The following is a 25,210-nucleotide window of genomic DNA, read 5'->3' on the forward strand; positions in this document are numbered from 1 at the left end:
TAGAAGAAAAGATGGAAATAAAGTAATGAAAACGAAACAACAAAGAAGCGCCACTATGAAATACACGTTGAAATTAAACGAACAATCTTGATGATAATTTTGCATATTCTTCTTTACTATTTATTAACAAAATAACTAAAGGAGAAAAATTAATAACGAAAAAAGAAAAATAAGAACTAAAGGAAACTGAACTTCCAATATATTTATTTTAAATATTAACTTAGTTTATTACTTTCAACACCCATTCTGGAGTAAGAAGTAGACTAATATTTCCCAGCAGCAAATTAATACAAAATTCCAATTTTTCATGTAAAAAAGGGAAAATTATAACTTAAATGCCGTTTATTCATTCATTGCTCACAATGTCTATCCTGTCAATTTCCTGCAATTATTTAAATTTTTAAATCTTTTTCCATCCTTGATTTCGAAAGAAACAGTGTAAGAGAGAACCAGACAAATATAATTATTACAACATATATCCAGGAAAACTAGGCACACACACACGCAAGAAGCCATATCGCCTTCCCAACGGTCGCCGAAGACCGACAGACAAATACAGCCGCTCATTGGGCCTGGCATGTTCTTCTGCCCCACCCTTTGCAAGCCGCTCCTGTGCCATGCCGCGCCGCGCACCAAACGTTAAATAGCCAGCAGGTTCTCCACTGACCTCGACTAGGAGGGGGAGGAGAGGAGATGAAGAGGGAAGGAGAAGAGGAGGAGTGGAAGTAAGGTGGGGAAGGAGAGAGGAAGGGGGACAAGGGGGTGATGGAGAGAGAGAGAGAGAGAGAGAGAGAGAGAGAGAGAGAGAGAGAGAGAGAGAGAGAGAGAGAGAGAGAATACATCATGAAGAAAGCCAGAGCTGCGGCGGCGGCGGTGGCGACTGCAGGAGCTGCGATGGTGCTCCCCCCCCTCTCTCTCTCTCTCTCTCTCTCTCTCTCTCTCTCTCTCTCAGGGGGCAATTAACATACAGATGACAAAGACTTTTCTCATAACGCAGTGCCAGAGTAAGAAGGATGAGAGGGGAGAGTGGGGGAGAGGAGAGAAAGGTGGAGGAAAGGCGTTATGAAATATATATATATATATATATATATATATATATATATATATATATATATATATATATATATATATATATATTGTGTGTGTGTGCATGAGCGTACATATACAAGCAGTTAGTCTCTTTTTATCGATGACGTAACTTCTAAGGTAAAATACGAAAGAAAGTTGTTGTAACCTGACATGCTGAAGTTTACTAATACTACTACCATTACAACCACGCTTACTATCTTAATTAGAACAAACAATAATGATAATCATAATAACAAAATCATTACCATAAACGAAATAAGACGAATTTTGCTAAACATTTATGTCCTAATTTGTGTCACGAAAGCAGAATTTATGTCTCTCTCTCTCTCTCTCTCCAATAATTGGCCACCTCCCAGGTAAGTTTACATGAATGCTAGTAAAATATAGAAATATACAGGTATGGCAAACTATTTTATAAACGTGTCATTATTCATCTCTCACTCTAGTATCATTATATATTATTAGTCACTACTACTACTACTACTACTACTACTACAACTATTATTATTACTACTACTACTACTACTACTACTACTACTTCTAGTAATAATATTACCACTACTTCTACTACTACCACTGCCACCACCTGTTATTTACTTATGTCGATTTTTATCCTTTGAGTGAATTTTTTTTTTTTTATTAATACATTTGTGACACTATCCTCCTCGTATTCATATTTTTTTATTAAACTGTTCCTTATTCTTTTGTTTTCTTGCCTGTTTCCTCTCTTCACCTTCCTCTCCTTTTTAGTTTTATATAACATTTCATATTTTCTTTTGCTTGTGCTTCATTCACCATATTCTTTGTCGTCATTTTCTCATCTTCCTTCGTCACCTTTTACTTTAACCTTTTCCCTACATATCTGATCATCTTACCTGTTTTCCTATTTTTGGTGTATCCCTCGTCATTGTCATAATCATCCTATTCTTCATTTTTTTGTTCTTTCCCTTTTTCCTCCTATTTGGTATCATCGTCGTATCTTCTTTTTTTTCCTTCCATTAACTTCTATTTAAATATTACACTAACCTATTCATTTTCATCTTTCCACTTCCTCCTCTTTCATCTAATTTCAATATTACTTTTTTTCCCTTTATCCTCTTCTTTTGCTCAATCTCGTTTCTCTCCCATTACAACCTCCTCCTCCTTCACGTTTCCTCTTCTTCTTTTCCTTGTTTATCACTTTCTTCTTCTCCTCCTTCTCTTCCTCCTTGTCTCTTCTTCTTTTCTTTGTTAATCACATTTCTTCTTTTCCTCCTTATTTTCCTTCTTCAATCTACTTCCCTATCTTCCACCTTTTCCCCTTAATCGTTTTTTTTTCCTCCTTCCTTGTTCGTTTTCCTCATCCCTGTTCTACTCTCCTCTCTTCAAGTTCCCTCCTCTTCTTCCTTTCCTTGTTAGTTCTCTTCTTTCTCCTTCTTCAATCTACTTCACTATCTTCCTCCTCTTCCCCCTCAGCCTTTTTCTTCTCCTTCCGTGTTCATCTTCCTTCTATTTCTCCTTCTCCTCCTCCCGTTCTTCTCCTTTTCATTCATATCTTCATATCTTCCTCCTCCTCCTCCTTGTTTTCCTCCTTAAATCATCCTCTTCAACTTTCTTCTCTTCGTTATCCTCATCATCTCCTCTTCCTCATTATAATCCATCCTCATTTTCCTATTCCATCCTTCTACTTACAGCTCTCCTCCTCCTCCTCCTCCTCCTCCTCCTCCTCCTCCTCCTCCTCCTCGTCCAAACTTGGCACCATTCACATCGCCACCACCTCCATCACCGTCACCATTTTCACTGTCACATGATAAACGACAATAACAACAACAACAACAAAGGGAGAAAAGGAGGTAGACAGAGAAAGAAAGGACGAGGGAGGAGAGAGAGGAGTGACAGGACAAAGGCCTGAGCGGGCAGGAGGAAGGAAAAGGAGAGAGGGAGGAGGGAAGGAGGGAGGAGGAAAGGAAGGAGGGACGGAGGGAAAAAGGAGCAAAGAAAAGGGGGGTTTCTTTGTCCCTTTCTTTGTCGCCTTTGTAACGTAAACAAGATGGAGTTTTGGAGTTTTAAGGCAGGTAAGAAGGAGCAAACAGAAGCAGGTAAAGGTGGGAAGGGTCAGAGGGAGGGAGGGAGGGAGGGAGGGAAAGGAAGGGTCAGAAGGAAGCGAAGGGAAAGGAATGAGAGACTGAAAGAATGGAAGGATACACATAGAGAGAGAGAGAGAGAGAGAGAGAGAGAGAGAGAGAGAGAGAGAGAGAGAGAGAGAGAGAGAGAGAGAGAGAGAGAGAGAGAGAGAGAGAGAGAGAGAGAGCAGAAGAGACTATAGGAAGGAAAAAAGAGAAAGAATCAGAGGAATGAAGAGAAGAAAGGAGAGGGAGGGAAGGAGAGAAGGGAAAAGAACGAATGACAGAAGGAAGAGGAGGCAGATAAAGAAAGAAAGAGCAGATAAACGCAAAAGACTAAAGGAAGGAAAGGAGAAATGGAGAGAGAGGGAAGGAGAGGGAGAAAGGGAAGAATGTAAGGAAAGGGTGAATGAGATTGTCGAATAAAGGTAGAGAGAAAGGAATTTGAGGAGGAAAGGGAAGGATGGGAGAGGAAAACCAAATTAAGAGAAAAGGAATTGAGAGAAATGGAAGTAAGTGGAAAGGACATATGGAAAAGGGGAAGAGAATAATAGGAAGACAGGCAGAAGGGGAAGGAAGAAAGGAAGAATGGAAACGCAGAAAGAGAAAGGGAACCGGTAGAGAAAGGTAGGAGAGGAAAAGTAGCTTAAGAAAAGGAGAAATGAAGGAGGAGAGGGAAGGAGGAAAGAAAGGAAAGTGAATAGAAGAAAAGAAGGATGGACGAAAGTGAAAAAAAATTAAATAAAAGAATGAAGGAAAGAAACTGAAACTTAGAGAGAGAGAGAGAGAGAGAGAGAGAAAAGGAAGGGGAAACAAGAGAGTGCAGAGAGAGAGAATCCTACTACCAAACACCCTTGCTCCCCCCTTCCCCCCCTTCTCTCTCTTCTTCTCCCCCGTCCCCTCCTTTCTCTCCGCTCCCCCCCGGCTCGCCTTCCCCGGACCATTTACCTTTTACTGCCTCCACCGTTACCCCTTCCTCCTCCTCCTCCTTCCTCCTTCATCATCTTCCCACCTCTAGTTAAACGATTTAAGGGGGTAATAAAGTCAAGAATAAAATGGACATGTTCTGGGGGGTGGGGTGAAGGGGGGGGAGGAGGGGAGAAGGGGGGAGGAGGGGGAAGAAAAGGTGTATGTTCCCAGAAGCATCTCTGTATCCATCTTAAGGGGGTGGTGTGGGGGGGGGGAGAGTTATGTTGGGGAGAAGGGGAAGAGGGAGGTGGGAAAAGGGGGGTGGGGAAGAGGGGAAGAAGGAAGGGGTGAGAGAAATTTTGAATCATTTGGTTACTGGTTATTCTCTCTCTCTCTCTCTCTCTCTCTCTCTCTCTCTCTCTCTCTCTCTCTCTCTCTCTCTCTCTCTCTCTCTCTCTGTGTGAAACGTTTCTGTCATCCCATACGTTTCCCTTTCCTTCCTTTTCATCTTCACTTCATTGTTTCTTCATTACTCACTTTTTTTCATTATTTTCTTCTTCATCCTCTTTATCTCAATCCTCCTCCTCCTCCTCTCCCCTCTCTCTGCTTCTGTCATCCTAAATCTTTCCTCTTTCTCACTTTTTTCCTTCCCGTTATTCTTCCTTTTTCTCCTTCGTCTTCTGTTTTATCTTTTTCTTTTCATTATCTTCGTCTTTATCCCCTACGTTGTTTTCCTCTCCATCTTTTCCTTCATTCTTTCTTTTTCTCTGCCTTCTGTTTTCTACTTTCTATTACTTTCTTCTTCATCCTCTTCTCCTTGTTTTACCTTAATTAATTCTTCTTTTGTTTTCTACGTTCTTCTTTTCAGCAGTTTCCTCTTTGTCCTATTTTTTCCTCTTTTTATTATTCATTTTTCGTCTTCTATGTTCTACTTGTTTCATTTTCTTATTTTCTCCTTCATCCACTATGTCCCTTTCCTCTTCATCCTTTATGCATGTTCCTCCTCCTCTACCTATCATCATCATCATCATCATTCGTATAACAATAAAGAACAGAAGAAATTCACACAAAAAAAGCCAACTCGAAAACCCCAAAAATAAAAGTAGATCAAATAATTATAAATACCTTCGCTGAGTAAGTGAACGAAGACGGCGCTAAATATTTACTCACACTGTCTATTTTCGTTTGTTTGTTTGTCTGGTTATTTATTTATTCGCTGTCGTTCATTTTTCCTTGCATCGCTTTCTACTTTTTTTTTTCATTTGTTTCCGGTTCGTCGTCGTGAAAGTGACATCGATTTTTGTATTTTTTTCTTTTTCGTTGAGACTGGAGTAGAAAAAACTGACTGGTATGTTAACTAGTGTTTTTTTTTTCCCTTTCCTTTCCTTTTTATCTTGCTCTTCCTATTGCTTCTTTTAATTCTTTCTTTCTTTACTGCTCTTGTTCTACGCCCCTTCCTCCATTCACTATTTCACCTCTTAGTCCTCACCCTTCCTATTTAAACTATTTGTTACTACTACTATTATTACTACTACTACTACTGCTACTACTACTACTACTGCTCTGAAAGACATTAATCATTCCTTTTCACTTTTCCCCTACGATCGTTTTCTTTCCAATTCCGATCAAGTCTTCCACTCCTCCTCCTCCTCCTCCTGTTCATCCTTCATCGCCTCCTGCTTCAACACCATCTCTCCCACCTCTTCCACTGTCTCTGCCTCCGTAACAAGACAGTTCTCGTGTCTCTAAGGCCCATATTCTCAAACATTTCGGGGCTAACACACCCACATTATGATAAGGCTTTCGTAGAGGTTTTGTTAGTATTTCCATGAGGAGTTTTATGAGCCTAGTGATAATTTGACTAGGCTTCTGCACCATAAACTTGAAAAACCCTTATGAGAACCGGACTAATCTCCTAGGTAGCTTTTAGAAATATTTATTGTGAGAGCCGAAAGCGTCTGAGAATGTGTCGCTGTCAGCCAATATCACCTTCAGGCTGGCAAACACTCCCTGAGGTTTTTGTGGTGGCGACCCTCAAGACATCGTGTTAGCTCCTAGGGCGTTTGTGTGTGTGCTGCAGGGCTGGCCGAGAGGAAGCCCAGAAGCGAATGTGGAGGGAGGGATGAAGAGAAATAGGGAGAGGATGAGCTTTTCTTGAGGAGTGAGGGAAGCATGGAGGGAAGGTGTTTGAAGCAGAGAAGGGAAGTAAAGAGGAAAGATGTCTTGAGGGGTAAGGGAAGGAAGGAGGGAAGATGCATCAACGAATAAGGAAAGGAGTGATGATGGGTGCCAAGAGGGAGAAGAGAGGAAGAAGGGGATGTGTTGGAGTGAGAGGGGAGATTTCTTAAGTATGGCGTGAATATGATGAGGATGAGGAGTAAGGAGTGATAGTTTGTTAACGGAGTAAATGAAGGAAGACGGCTGTGTAAAGGAGTGAGGTTTTGGGAATAGGAAGTAAGAAAGCAGGAGTGATGGAGGGAATGGAGGGAGATGAACATTGAAGGGAATAAATAAAGAAATACGAGGAAATAAAAGTCTCAAGGAAAGGAAGAAGTCTAAATGGAGAGATACGTTGGATGGAGCGGAAAGGGAGAAAGTTATAACGGAGAGAGAGTTAGCGGGAGAAGGAGGAAGCAAGGGAGGAAGGAAGGAAGACGGGCAAGCAAGGAGAGATGGGCAAGTAAGGGTAGAGAGAAAGGAATTCGAGGAGGAAAGGGAAGGGAGGATGGAAGAGGAAAGCCAAGTAAAGAGAAAAAGATTGAGGAAAATGAAAATAAGGAAGGAGACACCAATCATCAGAAAGAAGACTGTTTGAGCCAGCCAATCACCCTCACACTGACATTATTATTATCATTATTATTATCACTATTGAGATCTATGAAAGGGCATCAAAAGAAAAACAAGTGTACAGACCCGAACATGACCCTCGATGAACACACTAGCCTACGAAAAAAAATATTGAGAGCAGAGTAAGAATAAACAAGGGGACAAAAACAATACCTAATAAGTTAACAGGTGGGAGAAAACACAAGCAGGACAAACATAGCAAAAGACTGCCGAGGAGCATATGGCGTAGGCGTGGCGAGTATGCTTGGTAGGCGTGATAGGGGTCTGGTAGGGGCTTTGTTTTCATCCTGGCGGCGCGGGTGAAACACACGGACGCCGACACAGGCAATGGCAGGCGAGAGGCGTCTGTTGTGACCCCAGGGCGTGGCGGCGGACGTGCTGTGTGTTTGTGTGTACGTGTGTGTCTACGAATGTGTGTGTGACTGTGTGTGTCTGGGCGTGCACGGCGTGGTGTAGCGCTGAGCCGCGGCGCCGCACACACACACACACACACACACACACACGGAGCCGCGCAGTCTCGGGTCTTCAGCACACGGCCGTCCGTGGTGCCGCGCGGGGCCGCGAAAACAGATAAATATAGACGGAACAAATAACTGAAATGTAAAAAATGGCACTTGGCCTTCAAACCTGTGGTATTTTTGTAAATATGGGCGTGCATTGATTCCAGTTTCGTTTTATTATTCAATCCTTGTTATTGGGTTATTTTTGTGGCAGTGAGGGAGCTCCGGCTTCCCGGAACACAAGGAGCAGAATGTGTTCCCGGCCTCGGCAGCGCTGCGGAATCAAGGAAGTACACTGACGCTGACTTGAGATGACTTGTTTGTTTTATCATTCCATCTTTTTGATATCTTTCTGGCCGTCCGTCGTTGTGAGTTTTTTTTTCTAAGGAAATAAGAAATTACATGGATTTTATTTCGATTCTGCGCTTCAAAATCGAGATGACATTTATCATCTGATTTATTGCTTTCTTGTTTATTGTTGTTGTTGCTTTTTCCATCTCCCTGGGCATCACTGGGGTTCCCTTTGAACCCGTGGTTTAGGAGGTTAAGTGGCTAAAAATGAGGCAAAGAGCTGTTTCCTGAGGCGGCGTGGAGGTGGGAACACTTGGACGCCACAAGGCTATGGGGGCACCATACATGGTCAGGGGTGCCAGGAAGGGGTGCCAGTGGTTGGTGTACTGTACTGGCTTGGGTGGGGCAGGCACTAGAAAAAGTTATTTGGTGGCCCTTGTCTTGGCACTAAAAATGTTTGTATAGCATCTTGCATCAGCAGATTTTTTTTTTTACAACAAAAGAGGCAGCTCAAGAGCACAAAAAAGGAAACAATAATAAAAAAAAAGCCCGCTACTCGCTGCTCCTAATGAAGTCCTAATGACGGTCTGTAGGCGTCGCGAAAGTAGTGTTCTATTTTTAGTCACGGCAAAGATGAACGAAGGAAGGTCATCGCCGCCTCTTATGTTGGTATTCTCAGACGCTTCCGCCTCTTACATCATCTATTTCCAAAGGCCAAAAAGGAGATTAGTCGGGTTCAAACGTGTTTTTTTCACCTTCATGGTACAGAAGAAGGGTCATAAAACTACCCCTGGAGATGCTCAAGACTCCTTCGAAAGCCTTGTCAAATATGTGTGCTTGGGCGCCGAAATGTTCAGGAATACGACCAGTGAATCCTGTCGCCGCCACGCTTTGACGCTGACGGTGGCGCAGACAAGTGTGCCGCCTTCTGCAGTGTCCTCTAACTGGGTCACCGTTCCCAGGACGTGAAGGCCGGGGATCACGTGTTATATAATTATAGAAACCCAACATGTGTGGATATGGAAGCCTGTGAGGGACTTGGCGACGCCGAGTGGCTGGGCAAAGTTATGACACGTGGTGGTGGAGGAGGAGGAGGAGGAGGAGGAGGTGGTGGTGGTGGTATCCCGGGCCTGCATGTCACGTGCGTGGTCATGCGCGGAAAAGATGCTCACTCCTCGGTAGAAAAAAGAGAGAGAGAGAGAGAGAGAGAGAGAGAGAGAGAGAGAGAGAGAGAGAGAGAGAGAGAGAGAGAGAGAGAGAAATACATGAAATATGGACAATTCTCTTCAAAACTACCTCCATGCACTACCGTCGCAAAATAACGTTGGAAAAAAAATCCCTTAAAAAAAGAGATCCTCTCCCGTCGACACATTACACTTCTCCAACTTCCTCCAAGTGGCTCCATATTTTTTTTTTTTTTTTGGGGGTGGATACGTTTTTATATCGGGAAGGTCTTTTAGCTTTTTGGAGAACTACTTTAGCTGTTAAATTATGGCTGATGCAGCTTTATATATATATATATATATATATATATATATATATATATATATATATATATATATATATATATATATATATATATATATATATATATATATATATATATATTTTAGCCTTGAATATTAACGTTTCTGATTTATAACTCTAATGTTTTTTTCTTTGTAGCAGCGTCAAATTCCAGGCATTCATATTCAGCGCTTGGTCATCCGCCTCTTATTACAAACTGACCTCTCTCCTGGCCTCTCATTCTTTATTTTTCTTTTTGCTTAGGGTTTTTATTTCTTTTTATTTTCCTTGAGCTGCCTCCCTTCCTGAAAAAAAAAATGCTGCATCTCTTTTTTTTCCCTTGGTACCTCAAACTCGTATTCTGACATCCGTAACCGAGTACGTTTCTGTTTTATGTCTTGGCAGCTGAAACTCCTCATTTTCAACCTCTATATGCTTTCTGTAGGCGTTCATAACCTCTCTCTCTCTCTCTCTCTCTCTCTCACACACACACACACACACACACACACAACAAGGCCCAGGAGTATGGTGAACAAACAAGTACGGTAGTTTTGCCCCATTAATAAGTGCCAGGTTTACATAGGCACCTGATTGATGGGCATTAGGTGTGTGTGTGTGTGTGTGTGTCCATATAAACACCTACAAAGAGCATAGGGAGGATGAAAGATGAGGATTTCCTTTTTCCTACGACTTTATTATCTCAAAACAGAAGAATCGAGACACCGCTAAAATTCAATAAGATCTTGTTTTTGGCAATGTCGTGTTTTACTTTTTAGAGCATTTTCTGGCACTTATTTTTCATCATTCATTCAACCCCAGTTCCGTCTCCCTTTCCGTTCAAAAACGATAAAAAAAAGTAAGTTCTCTGCCTCTTTTATCTTTATAGGAGGTACAGGTTTCGATACTTTTTTGTTTTCTATTTTTTCTCCATTGGTCTGCGTCTTCTAACCGCAAAAAAGTTACCTATCATCACACCACTATACGTAGCCACATCCAACACTTTCTACACACCACAACTGCCTCTATACAGGGCCAGACTCAACCACAACACATCAAAGCTCAAAATAAGTACACTTTCAACGGTGCCAACAGTGTCATTAAAGCAACCAGGTGTGCCTAAGGGGATGACAGGAGAGGGACTATCACAAGGCCGTAAGATGCCATATCCAGAGCCCAACGAGTAGCAGGGACTATCACAAGAGCTTAAGAAGTAGCCTAGAAGATGATAAAAAGTGCATGGGTCAGGTAAATATGCGAAGTTCTCTTTACGCTTGTATTCTCAAACACTTTCGGCTCTCAAAACATTATCTTTTTCTTCATCCTCTTTATCTCAATCCTTCTCCTCCTCCTCTCCTCTCTCTCTGCTTCTGTCATCCTAAATCTTTCCTCTTTCTAACTTTTTTCCTTCCCGTTATTCTTCCTTCTTCTTGATCTTCTGTTTTATCTTTTTCTTTTCATTACCTTCGTCTTTATCTCCTACGTTGTTTTCCTCTCCATCTTTTCATTCATTCTTTCCTTTTCTCTGCCTTGTTTTTTTGTTTTTTTACCTTCTATTACTTTCTTCTTCATCCTCTTCATGAGTGTTTTTCACGTTCATGGTGCAGAATGCTTGTCAATATCACTAGGCCAATAAAACTTCCCATGGATATACCTCACTACTGCTACGAAAGCCTCATTAACTGTGGGTGTGTAAGCCCAGAAATGTTTGAAAGTGAGCGGCTTAGCGCTACGGGTGCAAAAAGTCCCCAAGAGGCTTTTTAAGAGCCGCTAAACGTATACACAAAAAGCAAGGAAGGGGTGTGATAAGCTATTTGAAAAAGTGTAATAAGGAAACACTGCAAAGAAACATACACAAAAAGCAAGGAAGGGGTGTGATAAGCTATTTGAAAAAGTGTAATAAGGAAATATTGCAAAGAAACATACACAAAAGGCTAGGAAGGGGTGTGATAAGCTATTTGAAAAAGTGTAATAAGGAAACATTGCAAAGAAACATACACAAAAAGCAAGGAAGGGGTGTGATAAGCTATTTGAAAAAGTGTAATAAGGAAATATTGCAAAGAAACATACACAAAAAGCAAGGAAGGGGTGTGATAAGCTATTTGAAAAAGTGTAATAAGGAAACATTGCAAAGAAACATACACAAAAGGCAAGGAAGGGGTGTGATAAGCTATTTGAAAAAGTGTAATAAGGAAACATTGAAAATAAGGACTTAGAGGAAGAACTGGAAAGGAAAAAGGGGAAAGGGATAATAAGGAATAAAAAGAAAGAAATAGAGAAATGGGAATGAAAATATGAAGAGGATAAAGTCTACACACACACACACACACACACACACACACACACACATTCAAACCGCAGTACTACCTTATTTGGAGAAGGCTTATGGCATCAAGGAAAAACAAAACAAAAACATCACCATGGTGGAAGACAGAGAGACAGAAGTATTTGGATATTCTGCTTCAGTCTTAAGGGTAGTTTAGTGAACGTATATATTTAACGAAAGATAAAAAATAAAAAGAAAGAATGATGATGATAATAATAATAATAATAATAATAATAATAATAATAATAATAATAATAATAATAATAATAATAATATGCACTCCGTCCAGCAACACAATATGCAATAGCTTGATAAACATGGGCAAAACAAAAATAAATAAATAAGGGAAATATAATCTGTTAGTTTCAGCGCACAAGACTCTACTCAAGCTCATCTCTACGTTGTCCAACTTCCTAATGCAAGAGTTAACGAGCAATATTACACTTTCATCGCCTTAATTTTCTCAGTGGTTTTGATTCCTCTATATATATCTTCCTTCCTACAACTTGAACCCTTTCGCGCTGAGACTATCAGGAGACATCTGAAGCTATACTTGGTCATCGTCTTTTGGCACATTCCTCTGTGTCTTCTTTTACATGGAGCAGCAAGGTGACAGTTTCCTTAATGTATTTATGTTTTGTCGGTTTCTCTTCTCGTATACAAAGTCTGAACCTACACCTCTCCTTGTTTATTTCTTTTTGTAAACTCCGTGGCATTTCAGTTCATTCATATCGCTATTATCTTTGTTATGATTCCCTTTTGTATGTCTCTGCATGTCACTGTTCTCGCATACAAACTCAGAACATACCACTCATTTCAATTTCCTTTCTTTTCCTTTTTGTTGTTGTGCCATTTCAGTCTCTTCATAATGCCAGTTTCTTTAATATTATTCATTTTTTCCTGTTTTCTCGCATATAGGTCGGTATTATAAGAAACTTTCGATTTTTACATCAACTATTTCTAAAAGTCAAAGAGGGCAATCAACTGGGTTCTAATGAGTGTTTTCTTAGGTTCACAGTATAGAAGAAGGGTCAAACTACCACCAGGGTCACAAAACTAACCCTAGAAATGCCCCAAGCTCATAAGAAAGACTTGAATATGTGAACTCGGGCGACGAAATGTTTTAAAATATGATCCATAAACGCACGACCTACTCCTTTTATTATCTATTTCTCTACTTTTTCATATAACTCGGTGGCATTCCAGTCTATTTATAAATCCGACGCATGTATTTCCTCCTCTGCCCTACCGCCCCTCAAGGAATACCTGTCCACACACAATATCTCCCCGAATAATTATTAGCCTCCTGTCACCTGCACTGGCACCGTGACACCTGTACTTAGAGGCATACCTGATGCGTCACCTGCTGTGTATGTGTGTGTGTGTGTGTGTGTGTGTGTGTGTGTGTGTGTGTGTACCTTGTCGCTGTTTTTTGATGGTTTGTATTTATCAATTATTTAGGTTGTTACTATTATTATTATTATTATTATTATTATTATTATTGTCATCGTTATTTTCTACATCTATATATTATCACCTTTTCCTTTCTTTTTCTTCTTCCTCTTCTTTGTCCTCTTATTTTTCTTATTACTATGATTTTATTATCATCATCATCATCGTCATCATCATCATCATCATCGTCATCATTATCATCATCATCATGAGACTTGAATTATTTAGCTCAGAACTAATGCGATTACATAATCAAATAGTATGATTAATTTTCTCTTCTCTATCTTATTGTAATTATTTTTACATGATTATTATCATTATTGTCTTCATATTTTTTTATCATTATTATCACTACTTCTTTTCCTACTACCACTATTACAACGATTGATGATTCTGCTGATACTACTACTACTACTGCTGTTATAAATAGCGCTACTACGACCACCACTCCTTTGGCGGCAGGAAGGAAAATAAGTACACCGGACATGCCACCTCACACTCACGGTAACACGAGGAACACTTGAGTCATGCAATCATATCGCGTAGCAGCGGAGGGCGATGATGTGATATGAGGACAAGAGTAACGCTGGGCTGCTAGAGAGTGTGGGTGCGATTCTAGTTTTATTTTCTGACGTCAATGTAATAGTAATAGTAGTAGTAGTAGTAGTAGTGTTTGCAGGAGAGGTAGTAGACAAATTAGTAGAAGTAGCAGTAATAATAATAATAATAATAATAATAATAATAATAATAATAATAATGAATATGACGACGATAATAATAATAATAATAATAATAATGATCTCCTACCCCTCTGAGTACATCTATTAGTCAGTCTTCATCGCATCATCCGCCAATAGCCATTAAATTACGCGAGTGACCGATCGAGTGATTGATTGGTAATGTTTGATAGAGGGCAAACACACGCCGTACGCCCATTACCGAGGGTGGCACACGAAAGTATACAAGAACACTTATTTCTGATGTTATTAGGCTAGATTTCTTCCTTTCCATTTATCCAGAAACGAAAGTACACAAGAACACGTATTTCTGAGGTAATTAGGCTAGATTTCTTCACTTCCATTCATCCAGAAACGAAAGTATACAAGAACACGTATTTCTGAGGTCATTAGGCTAGAGTTCTTCATTTCCATTTATCCAGAAACGAAAGTATATACAAGAACACGTATTTCTGAGGCTATTTAGCTAGATTTCTTCATTTCCATTCATCCAGAAACGAAAGTATACAGCAACACTTATTTCTGAGGTTATTAGGCTAGAGTTCTTCATTTCCATTTATCCAGAAACGAAAGTATATACAAGAACACGTATTTCCGAGGCTATTTAGCTAGAGTTCTTCATTTCCATTTATCCAGAAACGAAAGTATACAGGAACACGTATTTCTGAGGTTATAAGGCTAAATTTCTTCCTTTCCATTTAGCTAGACATGAAAGTATACGACAAAACTTACATCTGATGTTATTAGGCTAAATTTCTTCCTTTTCATTTAGCCAGACACGAAAGTATACAAGAACACGCATTTCTGAAGTTATTAGGCTGGACTTCTTCATTTCCATTTATCCAGAAACGAAAGTATAAAAGAACACGTATTTCTGAGGTTATTAGGCTAGATTTCTTCATTTCCATTTATCCAGAAACGAAAGTATAAAAGAACACGTATTTCTGAAGTTATTAGGCTAGACTTCTTCATTTCCATTTATCCAGAAACGAAAGTATAAAAGAACACGTATTTCTGAAGTTATTAGGCTAGACTTCTTCATTTCCATTTATCCAGAAACGAAAGTATACAAGAACACGTATTTCTGAGGTAATTAGGCTAGATTTCTTCACTTCACTCATCCAGAAACGAAAGTATAAAAGAACACGTATTTCTGAGGTTATTAGGCTAGATTTCTTCATTTCCATTTAGCCAGAAACGAAAGTATACGACAACACTTACATCTGAGGTTATTAGGCTAAATTTCTCCCTTTCTATTCAGCCATAACCGAAAGTATACAAGAGATGTATTTCTGAGGTTGTTAGGCTAAATTTCTTCCTTTCCATTTAGTCAGTAACGAAAATATTTAGCACAATCCAAAATCAATTTTTTTTTTTAAATCATACAGAATATATTCATTAAATTTTTCATAACAGCCGTGAAAACCCTCCTTATCAACCTTTGCTTCCTTAAATTCAAGAAAAATAAACGTAAATTAAGAAATCAAATTCAAACAAAAATAGATGAAAAACACAAATTAAGATATCAAATTCAAAACAGAAAAATAAATAATGTCTCAAAACAGAGATTATAACATTTCCATCTCCGTTTCCTTTATTTATAGAAAACAACAAAAAAAGCTAAAATGAAATTCATCCTAATCATCATCACCATCATCATCCTCAGCCAGCCATTACACGTCCACCGCAGAACAATGGCCTGTCCCAACATTTTCCGCTCAGCGTCTGATGTTAACCTGCTCCACCCTGCTCCGGCAAAGGTTCTAATTTCACCGCTCCACATGGTTCTCTGTCCGCCCTGCCTTCCACCGTTCCTGGACTGCCACTCTGTTACTCTGGCTCTCCACATGTTATCAGTTCTATAAGAATGATATGGCCTCCTTAAGTTAACTTTGTATTTTTGATCGTCCATTAGAGTATCTTCGACTTCTATCTGTTCCCTAATCCTATCCTTCCTATTCCTATGTCCTATCTCCTTCCTATCTCCCCGTGTCATCTCCAGCATTTTGTCTCTCTCTGTTTGCAATATCCATATTAGTTTTTTTTTTCTGTAAATCTTATGTTAGGCGTCAAAAATGAACATGCTCCATACATCAGTTCTCCTAAGCATCAACAAAAACGCAGCCAATCTAAAATTTCATCCTCTCGAGTTGAAAGAAACAAACCATAAAAGAAAATAAAGATATTCGCTGGTGAAGCCTTGCAAGGGAATGACGGAATGGCGGCAATAGTTAAAACGCTGGAAATAAAGAAATGAATAAAACAATATTAAAACGGGTGGAGGAACGCGGGTAACAAATGAAATAAAGACGACAGCGTGTTACAGAGTTTACTGGAGATGAAAAGTGGAACGGAGTGTACGAGCCAATTTCTGCCTCTGTAAAAGTGTGGAGCTAGAATTTTGAAGGTGTGAAAAATATATAACTATGCCGAAAGAGGTGTGGAAGGGAGGGGTGGAACTGGGATGTGGGTGGGTTGTTAGGTGTGGATGACTGTGGATGGTTTAGTGTGGAAAAGAATGTGAGAAAAGGTAATGAGCAGAGCTATGCGGTAAGGGATGAAAAGGCAATGTGGATAGCTATGTGGAAAATGATAAAGAAGGGTGTGGAAGGGTCTAGAAAATGATAAAGAATGTGTAAGTCTGGGTGACTGTGAGCGGTTGATGTGGATAATATGTAGATAGCTATGTGGATGGTTTGTGTGGAAAGATATGTGGAAGGCGATGTGGATGGCAACGTGGACTATGATACTGAAGGGTGGAGTGGATGAGTATGTATGGATAACCGTGAATGGCTGATGTGGATGTAAAGTGTGGAATAGGAAAACCGACGAATGAATGACGAATTTAAGACATTTCAAGACAAGGAATATATGGGAATGAAAAGGAATAGGATGAATATGAAAACGAAGGAGAGAGAGAGAGAGAGAGAGAGAGAGAGAGAGAGAGAGAGAGAGAGAGAGAGAGAGAGAGAGAGAGAGAGAGAGAGAGAGAGAGAGAGAGAGAGAGAGAGAGAGAGAGATGAAAAATAAGTGTATTGTAGATTCTTAGGTTTTCCAGCGCAAATGAGTGATAATACAACGAATTTATAACATGCTTCGACTAAAAACATGGAAAGGAACGGGAACAGGAGGAAGAGGACGCAGAAGAGGAAGGAAAAAGATGATGCAATACTAAAGGACAGTGTATTGCAAATGTTAGGCACTCAACCTCAAATTGGCGAAAATATGACGGTTTTAGAACATCCTTGGTCTAAAAAAGAAGGGAAGGGAAAGAAATAGAAATAATATAAGTACGAGGAAGAGGAATGAAAAACAGATGGAAATAAGGTGAGTTTATTGTATATTCTATATGACGGTTGTAGACCATTCTTGGTCTAAAAAGATGGGTAGGGAAAGAAACAGGGAGAATATAAGTACGAGGAAGAGGAATGAAAAAATAGATGGAAATAAGGTCAGTTTATTGTATATTCTCAGGTTGTTCAGCGCCAGTATGACGCCTTCAGAATATTCCTGGACTCCAAGGATGGGAAGGAAAAGGGGGAAGAGGAGAGGACGACGAGAAGAGAAAAAAAATGACGTAAATCTAAAAGGAGAATGTAGTGAAATGTATGACGCCTTCAGAATAAACATTCTTGGACTAAAGGGATGGGAAGGAAAAACAATAGAAAGATGAGGACACGGAAGAGGAAGGAAAAAAATGACGTAAATCTAAAAGGAGAATGTATTGCAAATGTTTAGGTCCTCCATCACCAATTATAATAAACATTCTTGGACTAAAGGGATGGGAAGGAAAAACAATAGAAAGATGAGGACACGGAAGAGGAAGGAAAAAAATGACGTAAATCTAAGAGGAAAATGTATTGCAAATGTTTAGGTCCTCCACCACCAATTATAATGAAAGTATAACGCCTTCAAAACATTCCTGGACTAAAATGACTGAAAGGAAAGACAATAGGAAGATGAGGACGCGGAAGAGGAAGGAAAAAATGACGTAAATCTAAGAGGAAAATGTATTGCAAATGTTTAGGTCCTCCACCACCAATTATAATGAAAGTATAACGCCTTTAAAACATTCCTGGACTAAAGGGATGGGAAGGAAAGACAAGAGGGAGATGAGGACGCGGGAGAGGAATGAAAAAGATGATGTAGAGCTAGAAAACAGTGTACCGCAAATGATTATATAATGCAGCACAAATCAGTGAAAATATGACGGTTTTCGAAAATTCCTAGACTGAAAAATGGGAAGGAGAGGGAAAAGGAAGATGAGGACGCAGAAGAGGATGGAAAATGAAGATGGAAAACTAGAGAACAGTAGTATTGCATCTGTTTATGTTCTCTAGCAGAAATCGGCGAACATATGACGGTTGCAGAATATTCTTGGACTAGAGAGACAGGAAGGCAAGGGGACAGAAACAACAGTACAAGGAAGATAATGAGAGATCAGTGTATTGCAGATTCTTACATTTTCCAACACAAACTGGTGAAAATACGACTGTTTTAGGGATGGATAAAAATAGGAGAGAGGAGAGGGTACTGCAGGGTACTGAGGGTTTTCCAGCACTAGTAAGCCAGAGAATGATGTTTTTGTAAATTCTTGGACTGGAAGGATGGAAGGTGGTAATAGAAGAATATGGGAAGCCTACGTGATCGATTTTAAACAGCGAATAGACATTAAGAAAAAGCAAAGACATGTGAAGGCTATTCGTTGGAGTTCAACCTTGTTTATCATTATTATATTTTTTAGACAAGAGGGAGAGGCATTATATATTTTGTGTTTAGAAGTATCACATTCTCTCTCTCTCTCTCTCTCTCTCTCTCTCCGCCCTTGGACTGTCTTCTCTAGACCTAAAAAAATGGCAGGCGCTTGGACAGACGATAAGAAAAAAAGACAGACAAACCGTCACTTAAGTTCAGACGTGATTGACTGATGGAAGACAGACGGTAAACAAAAAGTATTAGATTGCTGTAATGAAGAAGAATAAAATTAATAGGAAATAAAGAGACGATCATGAACTAGCGAAGGCAAGCACAAAAAAAATCACAGATGTTCAAACGCAGACATATATAGTGGATAGGATAATGAAAAAAAAGAAGAAAAAAAAAGAAAAGAAAAAAATCACATTACTATAGAAAAATAAGTAAATAAATAATAGTAATACAAAAATAGCCAAAAACGTCAGGATAGCTGATCGTGATAGACAGACTTAGGGAATGAAGATGAAGATAGACAGACCGATAGGCAGATAGTGGACAGAATGAAAAAAACACAATTGCAGAAAATAATAAAACGAAGATGATCCTGGTACTGAAGAGACAGTGGACAGAAAAATGAAAAAAAAAATTAATGACAACTGCAGGAAAAAAATACAAAAAACGGACAGGTGACAGGTGATGGACAGAATAGATAGGTGATGGACAGACAGAGGGATCGACAGACAAACAGTGGACAGAAAAAAAATTATAATACAAAAATGGACAGGTGATGGTGATGGACAGAGTGAAGGATCGAAGAATGACAGACAGACATTCCAATTTGAAGCCAACCAAGCGACGCGACAAGACAAGAGCCACAAATGTTGAAAAAAAGAATAAAACAAAATAGAAAGAAAAGATTCGAAGCAAGTCTAACAATTCTTCTTTGACGTCTATTCTTTTGCATTCTTCTGTTTTTTTTATATATATTTATTTGGACCTGCGTGGTGGAGGAACTGTTCTTATTTTTTTTACGCAATAAAACTTTGTAAAGAAGGGAGACTAACAAAATCTGATCCCAACATATGACATTCATTTTCTAGTTTTCCTGTTGTTTTTGTCTTCGCCGCAACGTGTTGGAAGAAGAGGAACAAATAGTAGAAAAGGCAGTGTGAAAACAAGAAGAAAAAGATGATGAAAAAGAAGAAAGAAAAGGAAGGAGAAAAAGAAGTCTACCTCCTTTCCCGGCTGAAAAGTAGAAGAAAAAATAGAGAAATAGAAAATGTAAAAAGAAAGAAATAGTAGAAGAAAACGAATTGTCTGTCTCCTTTACGGCTGACCAAAAATAGTGACAAAAACAAACAAAAATAAAACACAAAACATAAAACAATAAAACCACACTCGGCTCAGTCTAATCCAACAAGACAGGAGGAGACGCGGAAGGAATAATATCACGTCAAACTTTACCTGAAGTGACCAGGCAGGCGAGACAGTAATACACTGATGAGGCGCGGGAGGGGACGACCAAAACGGCTATGTGTGTGGGAGTTAGAATAGAGGCTCATACTCACACATTTCGGGGCTCACACACCAGCATTAGATAAGGCTTTCGTAGAGGTTGTGTTAGTATTTCCATGGGGTAGTTTTATGAACCTAGTGATAGTTTGACAAGGCTTCTGCACCATGAATACGAAAAAGAACTCACGAGAACCCAACCAATCTCCTTTGCGGGCTATGGAAGTATTTGTTGTGAGAGTTGAAAGCGTCTGAGAATATGGGAGTGTGTGGCAGGTTGTGAAATGTGGAAAACGGAGAGGACAGGGATATGGAGGATGGCGTGAAAGCTCATGTGGGCGGATATTGTGTGGATACCTTTGTAGGCAAGGGAGATGGAGGGCTCTATTTGCTGAGATGGGTAGAGAGTGATGTGGAAGAGGGGTATGGTTAACTTGGTATGTATAGCTCTATAGAGAATGTAGTAGGTGGTAAGATTGACTGTGTGGAAGGGTATGTGGAGTGGTATAACTGACTGTGTGGATAAATGGGTAGAGAGTGATGTGGAAGGGGGGTATGGTTAATTTGGTGTATATAGCTGTATAGAGAATGTGGTAAGTGGTAAGATTGACTGTGTGGAAGGTATGTGGAGAGTGATATAACTGACTCTGTGCGGATAGCTGGGTAGAGAGATGTGATGGGTGTTGAAGGGACAGTAGAATATTTAAATGGATGAATGTGAAGATAAATCTGCAGAAAAGAATGTTGAGGGCTTTTGTGCTAGGCTTGTGTGGATGTTTAGTAATGGAGGCCGCTGTGTGGAAAGGGATATGGACGAGATCTTTTATGTGTATATGAGAGCCATAAGTGGATGAATGAATTGATTACTGCGTGGAAGAGATGGTGGGTGACTGTGTGTGGAGGATCGTGTGGTGGTGGGATTGAATGTGGATGGTTTAGTGTGTATGACTGTGGATGAAGATATGGACTGTGACTGTTGGTGGCTTATAAGTGGATAGATGATTAATGTGAATGGAAGCCTGGTGGGTGGAATGGACGACTGACGGAGGTGGGGTTTTGAAAAGGACAGACGTGATGTGGATAGATGTGGAGAGTAAGGTTAGGGAAAGTAACAGAAGGATAATTAAATAGATAAATAATAATATATAAAGATAGATAGGTGGATAAGTGGATAAGTAGATAATAAGCATTTAAATGAACATAACTGACAGACTGAATTTAAAAAAAGATTCCAAAAATATAACTATGAACGAAAAAGGTCAAATAGAAAACTAAAAGAAATAAAAACAATGACAAAAAAATATGGATATAAAGAAGACTTGAGTTATGAAGAATAGGAAGGAGAATAGTAAAGATGAAGAAGATAAAGTAGAAAAAAAGTAGAAGAAAAATGTAGATGAGTAAAAAGATAAAGAAGAAAAAGAAAAAAAACAGAAAACATCATGTAAAAAAAAGAAAAATAGAAGAAAACAAGTTGAGTAATAAAAAAATACTAGAAAAGTCAAGAAAAATAAAGCAAAAGATAAAGAACAACCCCCATCTTACCAGCACCCATCCTTACACCACTAAAGACGAAAACATGGTCAGGAAGTGAGTGGCCCTGCGGAACACCAACATATTCGCCGCGTTAGGAAGGGCAGCGGCGATAAGGAGAAAGGTCAAGGTTCCGGGAAGGCCTTGGAGTGCTTGCAATTGGGACTCTTAAAAGGTTACGAGGAAAGGATGTGTTGGTGATGCTGGTGATGTGGTTGTTGTTGTTGCTGGTGGTGGTGGTGGTGGTGATAGTTATGGTGGTGATGGTGTTAGAGGTGCTGATGGGGGATGTCCGATAATATAGTAAGAGGAGATATTAGCGGTGATATGATTTGTGATAGTTAAGATAGTAGTAGTGATAGTAGTAGTAGTAGTAGTAGTAGTGGTGGTGGTGGTGGTGGTAACAGTAGTGGTATTACTATTTGCTTATGACAATTATCCTTCGAATTATAGCGCACACACACACACACACACACACACACACACACACACACACACACACACAAGCACAGACACACAGATATGCACACACACACTCGATAATTAATTTCAATGATATATTTACTTTAATTTTTTCAGCCGGTCAAGCACGCCGACCATTACATGACGAGCGCCTGCCATTTTGAGTGTGTGTGTTTGTGTGTGTGTGTGTGTGTGTGTGTGTGTGTGAGAGAGAGAGAGAGAGAGAGAGAGAGAGAGAGAGAGAGAGAGAGAGAGAGAGAGAGAGAGAGAGAGAGAGAGAGAGAGAGAGAGAGAGAGAGCAAACAGTGTCTATCGCATTATAATCACGACAACTCTCACACGCAACACTGATTTAGCTTCTCACCTGCAACACACCGAACAAAATTACCTGAGACAACACGGTCTCTCTCTCTCTCTCTCTCTCGCCTCAGGAAACACTTCAAACAACAACATTTAAGTGAAGAAGACTTTAACACACTTAGAAATGAAAAAAACGAGAGAGAGAGAGAGAGAGAGAGAGAGAGAGAGAGAGAGAGAGAGAGAGAGAGAGAGAGAGAGAGAGAGAGAGAAAATGTGTGGGGTTAAGAATATAAGAACATACAGACAGACAGTTTTATCGTGCGCTGTGCAGTCATTATACGTACAATTACAAACACCACTTGCGGTATGAAGGCAATACAGCTATGCATGTACGAAGTAAGGAATTGAGTATTGAGGAACCCAAACATACAGATATAGATAGATGGATAGACAGGTAGATAGTTATAGTTAAAGATAAAAAAATAAGAGGAAGAAAATATAGTTGCCTTTTCTTCTTTTCTTGCTTAAAATCATGTGCAAGTGTGGTGCTTTATTGGTTTTAATCTTTACTTAAATTACTACTACTACCACCACTAATATTACTACTCCTTCTACTACTACTACTACTACTACTAATAATAATAATAATAATAATAATAATAATAAAAGCAATAATAATAATAGTTCACAAAATCTAAAAATATCTTACCCAACAGTAAAAGAAATGACCTCTGTACATCAAATAAAACAGAGAGAGAGAGAGAGAGAGAGAGAGAGAGAGAGAGAGAGAGAGAGAGAGAGAGAGAGAGAGAGAGAGAGAGAGAGAGAGAGAGAGAGAGAGAGAGAGAGAGAGAGAGAGAGAGAGAATATGACCCCCCGAGGACTGACCTTTGAACTTTGTGACGTCACGGCTGACCTCTAGTGACCCCTTGTGTATGTATGTGTGTGTGTGTGTGTGTGTGTGTGTGTGTGTGTGTGTGTGTGTGTGTGGTTTACCTTTATCTTTGTTTATTTTCGTAGTTTTTTTTTCGTTACTTTTTATACCTTCTTCAATCCTTCCTACTTTCACTACTTACCTCTTTCTCTAACAAGCAGATTTCGTTATTTTCTACTATTCCCTCCTTCCTACCTCTCTACCTTCGTTTTTATCTTCGTTTATTTATTCCTTATTCTCTTCCCTCCTGCATTTTTTTTTTTAATTTTCGGTCCTCCTGCCTTTGAATCCGCGTTTACTTCTCTCATTATATCTTACCTTTTATTTATTTTTCTACTTGCTTTCTTTGTATATTTTTCTACCTTCCCTTTTTCTCTTATTTTATTTTTCTACCTTCCCTCTTTCTTTTATCATATTCTTCTACCTTCCGTCTTTCTCTTATTATAATTTCCTACCTTCCTTCTTTCTCTTATATTTTTCTACCTTCCGTCTTTCTCTTATTATATTTTTCTACCTTCCTTCTTTCTCTTATAATTTTCTACCTTCCCTCTTTCTCTTATATTTTTCTACCTTCCCTCTTTCTCTTATATTTTTCTACCTTCCCTCTTTCTCTTATATTTTTCTATCTTCCTTCTTTCTCTTATATTTTTCTACCTTCCGTCTTTCTCTTATTATAATTTTCTACCTTCCTTCTTTCTATTTTTCTACTTTCCCTCTTTCTCTTATTATATTTTTCTACCTTCCCTCTTTCTCTTATTATATTTTTCTACTTTCCCTCTTTCTCTTATTATATTTTTCTACCTTCCCTCTTTCTCTTATATTTTTCTACCTTCCCTCTTTCTCTTATATTTTTCTACCTTCTCTCTTTCTCTTATATTTTTCTACCTTCTCTCTTTCTCTTATATTTTTCTACCTTCTCTCTTTCTCTTATTATATTTTTCAACATTTCTTCCTCCTGTCCTTCTTTAATGTCTCTCCTTTTCTACCATTTCTTCATTTTTCCTACCTTCCTATCTCATTATTTTCTTTTTTTCCTTTTTATCTTTCAAAATTTCTTAATCCTTCTTTCTTTCCTTTCTCTTTTCTCTCCTCTCTACCCTTTCACTGGTTAATATCTATTTCTTTCATTCCTATCTTTTAGTATTCTCTATTTCTTTACTTCCTTTCATTCATTTTTTTTTTCCTTGCTTCATTAACTCTCTCTCTCTCTCTCTCTCTCTCCCTATTTCTATCAATCTATCTATGTATCTCTCTCTATCTCTATATATTTTCCTTTGTTCTATCACCTCTTATTTTTCCATACCTTCCTTCCTTCCTACCTCTTTATCTACTTTTTTTTCTTTTCCTTTTACTCTCAACATCTTATAATCCTGCCTCTATCCCTTTCTTCCCTCCTTACTTATTTTCCTCTCTTTTCTCCAGTTTATATATCCTTTCATTCCTTATCATCTATTTATATTATTCCTTTCTGTCATTGTACTTCCGTCCTTCCTTCCTACCTCTCCTCTCCTTCCTTTCCTATCCTAATTTTTCTTTCCTTTCCTTCCTCCCTCCCTTCATTTCCCTTTCCTTTTTTCCTTCCTTTCTTACTTTTCATTTCTTTCCATCTTTAGTCCAGCTGTCTATCTATCTGTTTATCTCTTTCCTTGTTAGTCTGTCTGTCTGTTTCCTGTCTGTTTAGTTGTACATTTTTCCTACTATTTTCCTGCTGGTCTGTCTGTCTACCTGCCACTCTTACTCTCTCTACCTATAATTAGAGAGAGAGAGAGAGAGAGAGAGAGAGAGAGAGAGAGAGAGAGAGAGAGAGAGAGAGAGAGAGAGAGAGAGAGAGAGAGAGAGAGAGAGAGAGAGAGAGAGAGAGCATCATAAACACACCGAAAAAAAAATGAGCGACAATCCCGAGAGAGAGAGAGAGAGAGAGAGAGAGAGAGAGAGAGAGAGAGAGAGAGAGAGAGAGAGAGAGAGAATCATCGGCCATTTTGTAAGCGAATTATCAGGAGGAGGGTAAGCAGGCAGTG

General features: G+C 39.1%; 1 long non-coding RNA gene across 2 annotated transcripts; it reads right to left on the reverse strand.

Annotated features, from left to right (window-relative positions):
• Positions 1 to 23,593: 23,593 nt before the first annotated feature.
• Positions 23,594 to 24,369, reverse strand: LOC126989399 (uncharacterized). 2 transcript variants are annotated; one of them, XR_007743251.1, is made up of 2 exons: positions 23,963 to 24,369; positions 23,594 to 23,846 (listed from the first exon to the last, which is right to left on the reverse strand). It is a non-coding gene; the product is annotated as an uncharacterized LOC126989399 (long non-coding RNA). The 2 variants fall into 2 exon arrangements; XR_007743250.1 differs by having other exon boundaries at positions 23,901 to 24,369.
• Between the last annotated feature and the right edge of the window lie 841 nt (positions 24,370 to 25,210).

This window comes from Eriocheir sinensis, unplaced genomic scaffold, assembly GCF_024679095.1.
Source record: "Eriocheir sinensis breed Jianghai 21 unplaced genomic scaffold, ASM2467909v1 Scaffold1152, whole genome shotgun sequence".
Lineage (NCBI taxonomy): Eukaryota > Metazoa > Arthropoda > Malacostraca > Decapoda > Varunidae > Eriocheir > Eriocheir sinensis.